Here is a 16,532-nt window from a genome sequence, read left to right on the forward strand (position 1 = left end):
GAAGCAGTTGCGAGCCATCAGGAGAGTTTGTCCCAAAATAGGATGCAGTCTCTTGCTGAAATCGTTCCTGGAACTCATTACTCCTGTTTAATAATTACCTGTCTGGAGAGAAGTTCTGCTTTCACACATTTCACTTCTAAATATCGCTGTCTCTGGCAGAGAACATTTTTGCTTATAGACAAAATCAGGTTAAAAGCAGAAACTGCATGTCTTCCGTTAGCTGTGTGTTTCTAAGAGGTTTAGTGTAGAAAAGTTGAGTGTTGGGAGAATAACTCGGGTGGCACGTTCTTCCTCCTCTCAAGAAGGAAAGCTGCGAGAAGGTGATCATAACAGACCAGGCAGATGCTGGGTGTAAAGTGTTTGAGTTTTGACTGCACCTTGTATTTAAAAACAAAGAAGAGATCATTTAAGTGACCTCAGAAAGCACTTGATGAATGTCAGTGCTGAACAGTGCAAGACATGTCTGTCAGAAAAAAACAGTATTTTAGTTCCGTGTGGCATTAGGCTGATGCTGTTGCTCTGATGCTGATTCTTTTTACAGTGATCTGTAAGTAATCCACAGCTGCTGGCTTTTTACCTCTTTTACCTGCCCAACCCTCATTGTGAAAATGGTGTTGGAAGGGAAAGGGAAAACACTTCTTTAGTGATGAAGTGAGCTCAGCCTTCTACAGAGGTGAAAATAAATGATCAGTCCCGTCCCAGGAGATTGTTCTGGTTGCATTTTTAATGGCATCACACTTTCAGTAACTTATAATAGGGAAGAGAGAAACAGTCAACCACTAAGGTGCGCAAACCCAAGTATCCAGCTGTTAAGCTTTTGCAAATAAAATACCATTCTAGCAAAGAATTTTTCAAATGTCATTGAAGAAATGTGGATTTATTTTTCCCCAGAAATAGCAAATTCTTTTGTTCTTTTCTCTGAATTCTTATAAACATTTTGTAGTCACAAGGAACAATACAAAAATTGCTCAATGCTGACCTAAAGGAAATCTTGTGTATGCACTGAACCTTGATGGCAATACAGTGGTGTTCTTTCTTGTTTGGTTGGTTTCTCCCTTAGATAGAAATCTGTCTTCTCATGGAAGTAGGAATACTTAAATAAAACCACCTGTCAGTGGTGGAAAACATTTTGTCTACATCTATAGTATAGCACAGAACCACTGAAATGAATTATTTTTCTCAAATACATATAATTTTCTCCGATCGCCTTAATTTATTATATAAATTTAAAAGCACAGCTTCCTTCTGCTCCATGGATGTTCTGCTCTTGTCCCTCTTTTCTTTGGTCACGAGAGGCTCCATCATCCAGCTGACCTCCTCTTTCAGTCAAATGGGGCTGGAAAGACTTCTGAATGATGTTTATTGCTGCATTTGTCACTGTACCTCTGTCACTTCTCTCTTTATTTTGACTGCAATGGTAATTTAATCTTTTCTTTCCTACTTGAATATGAATGTTGAGGCTTGCTATTGTTCTGTGGTGCAAAATGACTTATTTCATGATGTATTTAGGGGAAGGATCTGAAATAGTCTCTGCATGTAGTATTTCAGGGTATTTACTTATTTTTCAGCATAGCAGATCCACTGCTTTTGTTGGATCTTGATGTTAACAGTAGCCCACTGTGCTTCTGTTTCACTGACCTGAGATCTTTGAATAGGTCGTCTTTGGATGATGAGCCTTCTGTCAACACCTGTATCTCTTTTCCCAGGTAGTACATTACAGTAGTCAGATGTTTTCTCTGAACTGACTTTAGCCCAAATGGCTTTGTAGAAGGGGGCAATGCTGTAAGCTGCCTGCAAAGCACACATTTTTCCCCTCTACCTCACTGCCCCAGTAGCCATCCTTGGAGTCCTCCATGCTAGAGAAATTCTGTGTTTAACAAGCTCTTGTTTGTAGGCTTTGTGAGAAGAGAGGCTAAAAGTGAGAGAAGGAGGAGGGGAACCCTACCTGTGCGAAACGAGAGAAGGGCTAAATTCGGCAAAACCAGAGTTTTTTTTTTTTATATTATTATAGTTAAATTTGTTTATGCATAATAAACTTGCTGCTTAGGGTGGCAACTTGGAAACAGAGGAGTTAACATGAGCATTATTCTTGTGACAAGCCCTGTTACTGAAGGTTAAGTAGTACAAATAACAATGACCTGCACTACCTGTAAGTTTGCATCTTTTAGTACAAGTTAGAAATAGTAGAGAAGCGCTGAGAACAACTTTTAAAGTGGTACTTGCGATGGATAACATGTTCTAAGTATACTGTTCTACACTATTTAATTCCTGAATATCTCAAAACAAGTATTTTCATTTCTATTGGTTTGTTTTTTCTAATTATTTTGGGGGCATTCTGTTCACCAATTATACTATGGTCTCATCTTTTTCTTGTATATATTAAAGGGCTCTTAAAAATATGACTGAGATTCATAGGTGTGAGTCTGAAGTGTTAAGTGGTACTTCCTACATAGGAAGGAGGGCTTTCATGTCACGGCTGTTTTTCGAATAAAATGAAGAAAAACAAGACTGTGGCTTTGAATCAAAGCTGAACATGGACTTTGTTCTTGCAGAAATGCTCTCCAATTATCTAGACAATACAAGTATAGGCAATGCAAGTTATTTGTAATTGATTTACGAATGGTTCTATTTGGAAAACTTTGGTTTCTGATGTTTGGAGCTACATTTTTATTTTGAAACATTCAAAATAAAACATCCCTTCTTGTTACGCTAATAATGAGAAGGTAGACATAGATTGGAAGAGGAGAAATTGGTATGCAGATTTTCATAGGGTAATTTTTGTTCCTTCTTTCAGGTGAAGCATAGAATTGCTGAGGAAGAAAATTAATGCATCCTTGGACTCCTGAAGGAAGAGCCTTCCTGATGGGACCACTTTCAAGGTAAATGATTTGTTTCAATTGTTTCCTTTGTTTCTTCAGTTTTGGGTTTCTTCTTTGTCTTGCCAAATCTGTCATATAACTTTCTGCCCTGTACGAGTCTTTTAAGATTACAGTATGTTTTAAAACAGTAGATTTTCAAGATAATCCCTCTCTTTTGATGTCAGGCTTCCTTTTTTTGAAGTGTGTGCTGATTAAAGACAATATTTTTGGTAATATTTGAGTGCTTTATATGGAATTTGCTGGTAAGTTCTGAAGATTTAGCCTACTTGTTTGGGAGGTAATTGCTAAATAGAGAAGAACCAGATTTGCTTGTAATTTCAGAGTGAAAGAAAAGATAAAATAAAACTTGTGTTACAATCTTTTATTTTTTTAAATAAAACAGATCGAAGTTGAGCTTCTGTGACAAGGGACTGTCACAGTAAAATCATTATTAGATATTACATTACAATGGCTTGCAGACATTAACACCACTGTCATTTTGTTTGTATGTGCTCCCTTGGTTCCCATTTTCTAAATCCTCTTTTTCTCTGATGCTAGGGAATAATTCCCCAAGTGTTGTCCAGTGATTGCTTATGTATATGTACTTTGGTTTGTGAGTAATTTTATTCACTTGAGTAGCCCTGCTGTACTCAGTGGGCCGTACGTGCATGCCTAAGAACTTGAGAATGCTGATGAGCATAAAGAATACAATTTGGGCATGTAACGGTTGACAAGCAGTTGTTGTTTTGTTTCTGGTCTCTCTTAGGACTCATTTGTGTTGCCTCCAGTGGCAATTTTCGGGAGCATTAGTAGGGAAGGCCTAGAACGCTGGAGGCAGTCATATCAAATCCTAGCCTGAAAAATTTCTAGCATACCCACTGTAACTACACAACATATATAGCATATTCTTTCTTTCATAAATGTGGTGTTTGACTTCATTTTGAGTATAGAATTGGTTGATGTACTGCAGTTTAAGCATCTGAAATAGTTGAATATAGTGAAATCATCAGAAAATGTTTGTGCTTTTTTAAATTGCGGAGCAGCTCTGGATTTATCAAAAAGCAGTGTTTTGGAAATAAAGATAAATCAAAATGAGGGATCCATTTCTTTTTCTGTGATGCTTCCTGTTTGACTCAAAAAAAAAAAAAAGTATAACACTGTTATAGTGCTTAGTTGTCTGAGCAATTGTATTTACAGGCAAGTTAATTGCATTATTTGCTGATCTCAGAACTGGTAAGGTAGACACTTGGAATTAGAACAAAATTAATAGTTATTTACAACTTCACAGTTGTTATGGTCAGCAAGAGATGGTTTCTTAAACAACCCTGATAGTACTTAATAGACAGTGGCTTTTGTGGCAACAATGCTGTTGAAATGTTTCACGTCTTCAAAAATAGCTAAGTAACTGAAAGCTTTGTCTCAAATTGTTACCTGTGTTTAAAAGTCATTCTATTCAGAGTTGCAAAAATTTATGCCATCTGTGAATTAGGGTCTTGGATTGTGTGTATCAGCTTGTCAGTATGGTGGTTAAGCTAAAGATTTGAGGAGGAAAATGTTTGTTAGTGCATAGTTGTCTGGTAATTTTGGCAGAGATGGCATTCCTTCCACCGTTTCTAACCAGCATTATGCTGTAGAATACCTGTCTTGGTATGCAACTTTGGATTGCATGGTGTTGTAAATAGTTTTAACATGGAGCACAGTAGTTTTCTTGATTAGAGATTTTTTTTTTTTTAAGTCAGAATTCTAGGCCACTTGGATTCCTGCAGAAAAGTACAGCTTTGCAAACATAACTGTTGGTCTGGCTGGGGCTGCGTAACTTACAGGAGGGGAAGGCAGTCATGTTGTCTAAATCTGAGCATACATCAAAGAAAAGTCTGCAGCATTGAGCTAAAATTCATAAACTATGTTCAAGTTTATGCAGATATACTGTTTTTACATGAAAGTTCAAAAGATGCAACTCACAAAAAGATACGGATGAAGATTAAAAACTTGGAGTAATTATAACTATGCTGTCAAAAGAACAAGGTGCTGACTCAGTGTGAGTGAGGTTGGCAGAGGCAGCCCTTAATTGAAGAAGAATTGGTCACTGTAAACTGATTGCATTTTATTTTTAATGATAGTTTTCAGAGAACAGCAAATGAGTGTAGTGTGATCTTGACTGATAGCATGCTTTTTCCTTGTTGGGTAAAAAAATAGAAATAATGAAAGCCTGAGGATATGAAGTTGCAAACAAAACTTTCACTCTTCTTTCCTTTCCCCTCTAAAGAGGAAAAGAAAGACTTCATGGAAGTGAAAAGAACTGTGCTTTTGCTGCAAAGCATTTGGGTGTGTTTTGTCTTTGGGAATTAACATAGGTGGTGCTTCTGTTGTGTCAATCTAGAAAATTTGGTAAAGGGATGGGTAACGTGCAGGGTGGAGATGTCCCTCATTCTCCCAGTGGCTTGGCATTTAATATTTTACAGCAAAACTTTTTAGTTTAACGTATTTGAACTTTTACTAGATAGGGTTAATAGGCTAGAACAAAAGGTCAAAGCATGAGGCATTAGGCTTAATTAAGGGAGAGCAGGAGTGGCAGGAGTATGTGACAGTTAAATGGGTTTCTCACAGACTAATGTCTGTTACAGTGCAACCATGCCTCAACTTAAGTGGGTTATTTTGTGCAAAGGGCAGCAGTGATTAGCAGTTTGACATGCCAGACATTTCTGGCCAATCCCATCTGTTTTAGAGGTTAAAAAAGCACACCTTTATGAGCTGATAGATTGATTTGTGTGCCCGTTTGGTAAAGATTACAAGTCCAAGGCCAGTGCTGTAAATGCCAGTTATAGAATATTGTACTTTCTTAGTTGCTCTTTGTTTAAACTGTCAACTGTTTTGTAATGGGGATAACAGCTATAAAAGTGACCGTACAATATGAAAAACGTGACAAGGATTCTGAAGCAAGTGTTTTTGAACCAGAAAGGTCTGGGTGGAAAGTTTCCTCATCAGGTCTGTTTTGAGTTTTGGCCTGTGAGCCTTGGCCGTTCTGTGATGCTGCGCTTGGAAGGGGAATCTGTCTTCGTGTGCTCCTACCAAAAGTTTGCAGCTTTTCTTTATAACCGTCACTTTTCATGTATTTGTCCTGAAGTTACCTGCCTCAGCGCTAACAGTTTTTCAGTTCTTAGCACAGTTGGATAGAAGAGAAATTCAGTACTTAAAAGGATTCAGTGTTTATACCTGACTTCATTACATTCTATGTTTCCTTCCTATTCCATTACTTAACTGGGATGATACATGCATATTTTTCGTGATTTTCTTTTGTAGCTATTATTCTCTGGATAGTTTTTTTTTTATTGTAACATGAGGTTGCCTTAAGCCCAGAATAAAATAGGTAGCACATTAAGTCTTGACTGTGTTTCCTGTCATCTTTATGACTTTGTAAAGTCAAAGTTACATTACTATTAATATGAGACTATTAATAAATCGTTGATGTAATAAAACTGTTTTTGATAATGTTCAAGGTTCATACATAGTTGAAGGTGATTATCCTATTTTAAAATAAAAAAAAATAAAATAAATAAAATAAAAAGTAGAGGTCAGACTGTGTTGTAAGATACTGACTTTGGCCCAAATGATATCTGATAGCTTCATGACCAATGACAGTCTTCCTCACTTGAAAGAAAAGTGATTTTGAATTAAATTGTTAACTAAAAGTGTGCTTTATGGTAACATGCTGATTAACTTTTGATTCTGTGAAAAGCAGTGACACATGTGCTTACTTGTTTTTAAGGACTAAAGATTTCGTATTTAAAAGCTATTAAGCTTTCCCTATTCCCTATCTCCTGTCCATTCAAGCAGTGACACTTTCTGCTAAATACAATTGAGAAATAAAGCTGCATGAAATTAACATTAGACACCTTACATTTAACATTCCAACATTAACTTTAAAATTGACACCTGTCTAAAATTTCATATTTTTCTACTTGCAAGCATGATTTTATTTCACTCAGTTTAGTATCTTCAACTCTTTTAATGATTCTATATGCATATTCTAAAGTCTGCTCCACACACCTAAACTATACTTTTAACTGTAACAGCTGTGGCCTGTTCATGAAGAGATTTCCTGATTCATGACTTAAGAAAGGCTTGTCTTCACCTCATTTAGCTTTGTAAAAGCCACCTTATTTTTTTCTTTTTTATCTTGTGAAAGTCTCTTCCCCTATTTCTCTTTGAAAAGCTTAGACATATTTTCAGTGTCCTTTAGGATGAGTAAGGCATCATCATCTTGCAGTTTATTTAGCAACATGGAGCCGGAATGGGCATATGCAGCATCATGTTCTCTATGGAATAATATCTGTTTAAATGATTTGGATCTAATACATATTTACATGAAAAAACATCTTGCCCTTCTCTGTGGGGAGAGAAGGTGAACAAGCATAAATTTTATAATACTCATTGCTTCTCTTGCACTAAATCATACTTAAATTGCAGAAGGTTGTTGGCTTGAGAGTTGTGTAAAAAGTGCTTGGCTAGTAAAGTGAGGGTGCAGGGAGATTTATCTAATTTAATACTAAGAAAATATCAGCTGTAGTGTGTTGATATGTGATTGCTTAAATCCAGAAGCTGTAATTCAGACTTCTGTATATACATATTTGTGATGTTTTCATGTTTATAACACACAAAATATAATCCTGAAACTACCTATTAGTGCAGTGCGCATACATACTATATTTTGGCTAATTGGATTGCTATTGATCATACCTGAGCCATTATATAATATCTTGGGAATGGGGTGGATGCTGTGTATGCTCTTCTGCTCTTTCAGGGCAGAAGGTACTTTATCAAGTTTCTTGCAGTGGTCATTATTAAAATCTTTATAGTTGCTGCAATTTGTGTAATTAGCATTTCCTGCTCTAAGTGTAGCACAAATTCAATGAGAGGTTTTCAGATAACATGATAAAAAAAATCTATTTGAGACTACAATGCAAGATACTTTTTTCCCTATATCTTAAGGCTAGAGTCTAGTTTTGTTGATGAGGGTTAAAGTGATATTTATTGGGCTTGGGCTTCTCTCAGTCTGCTCAATTTGTGAAGTACGGTGACATGAAATCAGTATGGTGGCTTCCCTTCTACCATTCCATTTTTCATTCCTAGATGAATTTGTGCAAAACCATTCAGTTTGGTGTTACTGAATATAACAGTGCACTATAGCAAATATTCTGTGGTTGTCAGTGAATTTGCTGCTTTTGAACATGGCATCTTTTGTATTGTGCCTTTCAGTTAGGATATAAAATATTTGCATAAAATATTCATACTGCTTGATTGGCCAGTAGACATTAAAAGCAATTCAAAACTGTCTATTGTTTTCAACTTTGAAAGTCTTTAAAAAAAAAAAAAAAGTTCCCAGTCTTAGGTGGACAAAGAAGACTTTGCTTTTTATTTTATTTTTCTCCTCTCCATGTAATTGATGAAATGGCAAAGGCAAGCACTTGGTTTGTACCCCTGACCTTTCCATGCTGGTTAGGAAGGATGCTGTGCCATGTTCATGTGAACTGGTCTGCTGTAGATTTCTCCTTATTTCAGACTTTCATACTCTTTGACCTTGTAGTCGTTGACTTTGATCTGGAACAATTTCAAAGTCATGTAAATGAATGTAATTAAGGTATTGCTTATCATCTTGGAGAGTTCACAGAGAGGCTTATTGGCTAGAAAGGTTTGTTTACTTAATATGGAAGGTTAATATAAGGTTAAATTTTGCTGTTTAAAATGGCTTCATAATGTTTTTATTTAGCAGCTGAAGAAAATAGTGCTTGAAAAGCCAAATAATAGTTTTATCTGACCTCCGTATGTCTTCTGTAGCTTGCATTATTGGGAAAATTTATCTTCATTGTGTATTATTATTGCACTCTTCTTTTCTCCTCCTTCTACAAAGGGAACCTCACACACTTATTTGTCAGCTCTTATGTAGGAAAGGAACTACATTAAAGAAGGGACTGCAAAAATATTTGACAATAATTGCTGTAAGTAGTCCACCCACTTCCACTTAAGTCTTTTATTCCCACTCCCCCTTTTTGGAAGAATGGGATTTATATTTTGTTCTTCAGTAACTTATCTTGTTTTTATTCTTACTGCTGCCACAATAAGGTGAAAAAGCAGTATAGAGCAGCAGAGAAGAACATCGTTACTGCTTTCTTCCTTCCACTCAGGTAGTAGAGAGAACAGGGCTTAAATCTCTGTGTTCTTGTCTGTATTCCTCAGCTTAATTTGAACAGAGTTGCTTTGCTTATCACTTATGAAAATAACATCTGCTTGAGTGTTGTTTTTTTTCCACTCTCTTTAGAAAATTTGTAGTTATCAGAAAGGTAAATACATGGCAAGTGTCAATTAAGAAACTCTTTTCCCATACCTTTTCTGATCCCGTGATCATGGCCATTTTTCTAAAAATGTACTTCCCAGCTGGAAAAGCATACATCCGTGGTGGGTGATGGTGTCCAAGCAAGTGTGTTCTGCCAGACCTGTACTGGGCTGATTTCAGTGAGGATGTACAAAGCTACATGAAGCTTGGAAACACATCTTTCTGCACAGCTCTTTCTGGAATCATTTAGACGGCAAGGTTGCTGGCTTGTTTGCCTTATTTTGTAGAGTACTTGCTTTTATAATTTCTTTGTGTGGCAAAAGTAGTAGGCTACTTGCTGTGGAGGTAGCTAACTTTCTTCTGCTTACTAGAATATTATGTGCTAAATAAATTATGCAGCAATGAGAATTAATATCCTTGAAAGGCTGATTAATGCAATAAAAGTCTTATGTGACTATTTCTAGCTTCTGGGGATGCCGTATGACTCCTGCCCAAGAGCTTTCTTTTTTTCTGTTCCCCCCCCCCCCCCCCCCCGTTTTAACGAAGGGGTCTGATCCTTGCTTCCCAAACGTGCAACTAGGATAGTAGCTTGATTTTTTTTTTTTTCTTTTCTTCCTCCAATTCATAATAACAATCATAACGGGATGAGATCTAAAAGTGCTTTCAGAACACAAATAAGCAAACATCTCTCATCTTCCTTTTCCCACATACAGAAGGTAACGTTCAAAATCATAATATAACAATCTGAATGTGGAGAGGGGAAAAGGAGCACAACAAGTAAGTGTGAATTACTTAGCCTTTTTAAGTTAGACGGTATTGTGCTGTTGACTTCAGTAAGGCCAATATTTCACTTTAATTCTAGAGCTTCCTGAATAATGGACAAGAGGTATATGGTTATGGGGAAGAAAGGCAAAAACAGCTGAACAATGTCCTTTATCTGTTACTTTAGGTCCTATTTATGAAAGATAAGGGAAAAATCCATGCACTTTTGTCGCTCTTTTTTGCTTAGCTAACATACTAAGAGCAAATCTGATCCTAACTTCTTAACAGTGGCCATGTAGGAGTGCAAAATGTCTTGAAGAAAAGGTTGTCTTTGCCTGGTGGTTAAGGTGATTTCTCAATTTTAGTCCTGGTACTCTAAATTTGTTGGTGTTTTATTCTCTGCTACCTTAAGTTTTATCCTGCTACAAATAAATGAAGAAAGAACATTAATAAACTGTGCTGATATCATACTGTAACCTCTTTGCACTCCCTGACATAGGCTTAACTGTAGAGGTGAAGAGATAACAAGGTTGCACAGAATCACATTTGCTGTTTACTGAACTCTGGTTTGGCTTTGGATTGCAACATCAGACGTGCAAGCTTAGTGTCTGTTTTTTAATATAAGTCTTCAACATATCTGTCTTAAGCTCTTGTTCACCAATTCTTTTTTTTCTTTTGCTAGAATTTTTCACATGGTCAAGACTATCTTAGTATGCATGTGACCATGAACTGCTTTTTGATCTGAAATAAATAGTTTCCCAAACTTTATGGTTTAGACTCAAAATATTGTCATTAATTGTTTTCTACTGTGATTTTTTTTGAATTCAAAAAGGATGTATTCACTGTGCTTTTCAGGCTTTCCAGGGACACCTGATTTTCATTTTTGCATCATCCAGCTCTGGTTTTGTTTTCCAAGTGTTTTAATGTGCAATGGAGATGAACAGTATTCAGACATCACTTTTGTGGTGTTTTGGTTTACAATCCTATATAGTTCCTGTACTGAGGTTTTCAGACCCTTGTCTAGGCAAATACTACCTGTATTTTTGCCTTTGCAAAACTAAACTTAAGCATGAAAGCAGCCTTTAAAATATTATTTGTGCAGATGATAACAATATTTCTGTGGTTCTTACCTTATGACTTTTTTCGTTACTTTTTGAGGAAAACTGTGTGTGCCTCATGAGATGACGGGAGAACAGAAAAAAACAAATTTCCCCTTTTTATGGTCTTTTGGGATATCATAAGGCATTGCTGTTCTACTACTTAAGTAGATTTAGAGCCTCAGATATCCATTACTCTGGATAATGGATTGTATGAATTTAACGTATATAACCAGCATGCTGGTCTCCTTTTTCTGTCCTCCTTACATCATTGTCCAGGAGGGAAAGTTGAGTCATGGGCAATAAACACTTGTAGACCTGCCATCTGATCTAATTCTTATTAGTTTACTGCTTGATGCTGTGGCTGGTGGACTTTGCCAAGTGTATCCATGATGGTACTACTGACCCTGGTTACTCGCTCCATTCCTTTATGGAAGAGTCCCCTCCCTGTAGCAGTATGGCAGAATTGTGCGTGCTGTCATCTCCTCACCTGTTGCTAGTCCTTGTTGAGCAAAGAGAGTAGCTTAAAAATGTAGATGTTCCATGTGGAGCATACAGTGTATTTCTGTGGTAACTCACCCCTCTCAGGCTCCTGCAGACGCTCTGCAAATGAGAACTCTAGTGAAATGTCCTAGCATGTCCCAGATTGTTGAAAGAATGGTGGTTGTTTAAATAATTCATAAAAGTAACACAAAACACTCAAATATGCCTGAATGTTGCAGTTATTGTGCTTCAGTATCAAAGCTATAGAAAGGAGAAAGACTATCAGAAGGGCATGTGACAGCATGTATGCTAGAGCTGGTGATGCTGGGAGCATTGCATACTCTTAAAACTGGGAGGGAAGTAGTGGATGAGGCTTGTTTTTCAGTTTGTGAACACGTGGTGACGAAGCTTGTAACAAGAGGCTAGGCTTCTGGTTGCTTGAGGTTTTTTTTAATCCTAATTTAGAGTCTGCATTTAAGACCTATCAAAAGACTTCATACATTCTCATTAGAAAGAATTAGGGTAGATGTCTACCTTGTGACATATTTGAAGCAAAGTTGAAGCTTACCTGTAGAAACTTCAGGAAAAAATGTAATGATAGAAGTCCTGAGGGCATAAGTCATGATAATTTTGCATGCTTTTATATACTTCCGAGGAGTGAAAGCCTTGCACTTTCTGGGTAAAACAGATTTCACCTGATTGATCAAATGTGAAATGCTTATGTTGGAAAGCTTCTTGTGATTTTAAGAGTATGGCTAATACAATGGCCTTCAGATATAACTAAAAATGAGTTGGAGAAACAAATACGTGCTTAACTTTCAGCCTGCATATCAATTAATATAGGGGCAGATATTTCTGATTTTTCTCTTTTGATTCAATTGCTAGACCACAGAAATAAGTATGTAAATATAAACACAATTCATAAGCTGACTTCTGATATCTGTCTGTTCCAAAAGTGTATTCTTGCATTTATTTTTTTCCAAGCAATTCACTTAAGAGGTGTAGAAATAACTGTTAATTACTCAAATGAGATCACAGAGGAGGAGAAAAAAGGTATATTTTGTGGATGCTTTTATTAGCTCTCCTTTGTTACCTTGTGTGTGCTATTTAGTCATTTCAGTTTGCTCATGTGTAATGTACATAAAACATTTTCTTCTGAAATGCATGAGTGATTTATGTTGAGTTGTTCAGTGACTACAGCACAGCTAGGAGGCTTGTCTTCCACTGGATGTGACTAGCACTGAATATTTTGATACTTCTTGTGGTTTCTGGGCATTGTTTTCTCTCAGATTACAAACAGTGTTTTCCTGCTGTTGGGACTACATGCGTAAGTAATATGTTTGAACTAATCTCAGCCGCGTTTTAGGAGTTATTGAAGGACTTTGGGTTTAAGTTGCACTTGAAAAAAATTTAAATATTCTCCTCTCAGTGGCTCTAACTAGCGTAGAAAACATTTTTTGTTGTTATTATTTAAAAATTACAATAGTAATAACAGCAACAAAATAAGTCTTTTTGTGCCCGAGGGTTTATACCCACTTATATGTACCCCTACCACTGAGTAAGTGAGAGAGAAATGTGCTAATCTGTTTTAATATATTCTGTAACAATCATTTTCAGGCATAGTGATGGAGCAAATGAGTTAGAAGCAATGCTGTGAGGAGAAGTTTGGCCTGCCTTGATTGTTTAGAAAGAAGGAAGATACCTGAGCTTTTCTAATCAAAAGACAGAGCCTAAGAATGCAGTGGAGGTGTTGAGACTTGCTGGTCCTGAATACTTGGGACTTGGACTCTGCTACTTACGTCACTGCAACCACTGGTTGGAGAACTAAGGATATTGCCAAAACTTTGCACGCTAACTTGTATGTGACTTATTTGATTCTGTGGGTGAAGGGGAGGAATTCTTCATAAAGTAATCTGTTGGTTAACAGTGCATGGATGATGGGAGTTTTAAATAATCCCTTTGGACTAGGTTGAGTAACCTTTGATCTTAGAAGTTGTTAAACAATTTAGAGGAAGGAGCAATGATGTGGAGGTGAAGAGCAATGATGTGAATTGAATGTAGAATTTGCAGACTATTCTACCCTCCGCACTGCTGCTTTTTTTTTTTTTACTCTGTTGATATGATCATTGTAATAATAATCTTACAGTATATTTTTATAAAATGTTATATCATGTGCTGGAACTGCCCTGAGACTGATGGTCCAGGGCATGAACAAAATAGAAAAGTATCAAAATGCAACGTGTCACAGAAAATATTTTCCTGTTTAGAACTATTACATGAAAGAACAGTTTTGTCCTTACCTCCCAGCTCTGGAGAGGGACTTTGTCTATCAGTGGCTGCTTGGGTTCTGGTCTGTAGATAGTGCACACTGGTTAGCTGATGTAAAATAGCTGGTTTAAGTCCTCTTCTCCACCCCCCAGCCAACCCCATCGTTTTTCCAGCTGTTTGCAAGTGAAATGGGAAGAGCTGATGTAGTCTAAGGGAAATTAATTCTTCCTTTCATAGTTCACATTGTCATCTCTGGATGTCTGAAGTCTTTGCATCTTTCAGAAGATGTATGTGTGTGTTCTATATACAGTTCAGGACCTTTCTAAATAAACAGACCGTGGTTTAAAAATGTACCTTTCATGAGCTGTATCAGGCATAGCTAAAGCTGTGGGAGTTGAAATACATCTAGTAAAAAGAAAACAGCCAGAAGGTTTAGTTACATGTGTATACAGTGAAGCCTGTGGTGGGTTTATTCCATTACAGGGATGCTATCAAGCTCAGGCTGGCTACCTCATGAATGAAGGCAGGTATGCTTATGTATTCTTTCTGTAAAAGTGTGGGAACAGTGCTGACTCTTTTTTCTTATTTTAAGCCTTCTAGCACTCAATTGGATGGCTGTATGTCACCTACTGTGATAGAAAATACGTATAATAGCGTGCGTGCTGCAGGAAGTTATGGGTCTTGGCCTGTAAGTGCTGTGCCCTGTTCTTGTATACAAGGCTTACTCTTCAATCTTTTTTTTCTTTTTCTTTTTTTCCTTTCTGTTCTGATTGTGCAAGTGTGCTATGCAAACCTGACTTCTGTATCCTTGCTGCTTTTGGTAGTGGAATATTTGTGGAATATACAGGCTCCATGGGTATATCTGGGCAGAAGGAGGCTGGAAGAAGTATGGACAGCAAAAAGTACCCAGAGCTAAGTTTAAAAATTAACCTAGGAAGGACATTCTATAAATAGATTACAACATACAAACATGTACCTGTGAGAAAGATGATGTAAAAGGTTTTGGTCCTAAAAGAGGCTTTTTAAAGAGATAGCTATATGCATCTCTTTCAGCGTGTAAAATTAGACATTTGTGATGCTTTAAAATATTTATTCCCTATTCTGAGGGAAATCTGTCTTTGTTTGCTTTTGTTGCTTCCTGTTCCTGTTGTAAACCTCGACTTTGAGTATGAGAGAACATCAGACTAAAGTGAAACTTACAAATTTTAGGGAAATAGCCCTACTGCCCCCTGAAAGCCATCTCCTTTATTTGGAGGTAGGGACCAAGGTTGTGACCGAACAGTTAAATCTAAGTTAGCACAACTAAAAAAAAAAAAAAAAAAAAAAAGTGTTATTTTAGTTATTCCCTTTAAGAGCTATATAGTAGTAAATATGCCTTTTGCAAGAAGAACAGTCTGTCCTTTAAGTGTGCTGATTCCAGGGGAGCTTAGCGCAAAAATCGGTGAAGCTGTAGCGTCTCCTGTGAGTTGGTGGTTTGATTATTGCAGTTTCATTTGCTGGAATGAGTAGATTATATCCAAGGAAAACGTGATTCTCCTTCCTTATCCACTCCAAAGATTTAACTATGTTTTTTGTTTCGTATGATAATGACTGTTTTGTATTACAGGTATGCAGAAACTGTAGCTGGAAGTAGAACTTCACAGCATTCTGGAGTGTAAAACACAGGCATATGCTAAGGGGAAGAATGGGGCTACTGTAACTTTACAGGTGTGGGACTAAAACACGGGGACATAAGTTGGACTGAGCATCCATTAGGGAGTTCTGTGGCAATGGTATACCCCTGCCCAGACTGCCACAGTGTCAGGCCAGCGTTCCCAGGTGATCATTCAGTCTAGAACTGTCAAAACACAGATTCTAACTGTGTGGAGGCATTATTTAATGGATGTAGTAGAACAGGTGGGATTCAAAGTAGGTATCAATGAGGGTTGTCTAACCAATTTTCATTTTGAACCATTGTCATCAAATAATGCGAGTTTTTTTTTTTTTTCATGTACAGAAGGTTGACGTTGTATATGAGGGAAAAGCTTAGGCATACTCACCTCATTAGGTATGGAAATACAGGAGAGCAGTAAGAGTGAAGCATTACCTGTAAAGACCAAATACATAGATTGATACTCCAGCCAGGTTTCACTGAAAAGGAAGTCCTCTCTTCTGCCCATCAGTCTTTGCACTTCACTAGTACAGCCGCAGACAATGGTATTAACCTGCTGGAAGCAGTTTAAGGAGATGCAATTATTTGTCCTGTTAAAAAATAAAAACATCTGCTGTGTTAGTTACTTGAGCCAGCTTATTGCAGGATCAGGAAAGAGTGCTTTTATTGATTAAAGAGCTGGGGGGAAATGGAGGATGTGATATGTAGTGAGAAGTTTCTGCAAGAGTAAAAGTAAGGGAAAGCGGGAGACTGGGAATGATTGTTATTATTATTATTTATTTTTAATCGCCTCCCCGTCATCTCATGTAGGCCTACCTGAACCTATTGACAGATAACCAAGAACAGCAGCAAGAGATAGATAAAGAAAACATGAGTTTACGTATGTTAGGAGATTCTCTGAGCAAGAATAGTCTTTCATTGCAAGAAGCTGTATCAGTGTTCAAAGCTTCTTATTATTCTCCTCTTTTTGTCTTCCTTTTCTAATTTTATATTTTATTTTGGCACTTCTTCAAAATAAAGAGAAAAAGGATATTTGGGTAGATCAGACAATGATGTTTGGGAGTCAGGGTTATGAGATTCTA

The 16,532-nt window shown here is 37.0% G+C and overlaps 1 protein-coding gene across 30 annotated transcripts in view; it reads left to right on the forward strand.

The window, feature by feature from the left end:
* The window catches only part of NRIP1 (nuclear receptor interacting protein 1), a 109,695-nt gene that overhangs the window by 37,115 nt on the left and 56,048 nt on the right, over positions 1-16,532 (forward strand). For all 30 annotated transcript variants that reach the window (XR_014584441.1, XR_014584442.1, XR_014584443.1 and 27 more), the window contains one exon: positions 2,795-2,879. The gene's annotated coding sequence lies outside the window, so the exon portion shown is untranslated. The remainder of the gene's footprint in view (positions 1-2,794; positions 2,880-16,532) is intronic.

The sequence above is a fragment of the Anser anser genome (genome assembly GCF_964211835.1).
Source record: "Anser anser genome assembly, chromosome: 1".
Classification (NCBI taxonomy): Eukaryota; Metazoa; Chordata; class Aves; order Anseriformes; family Anatidae; genus Anser; species Anser anser.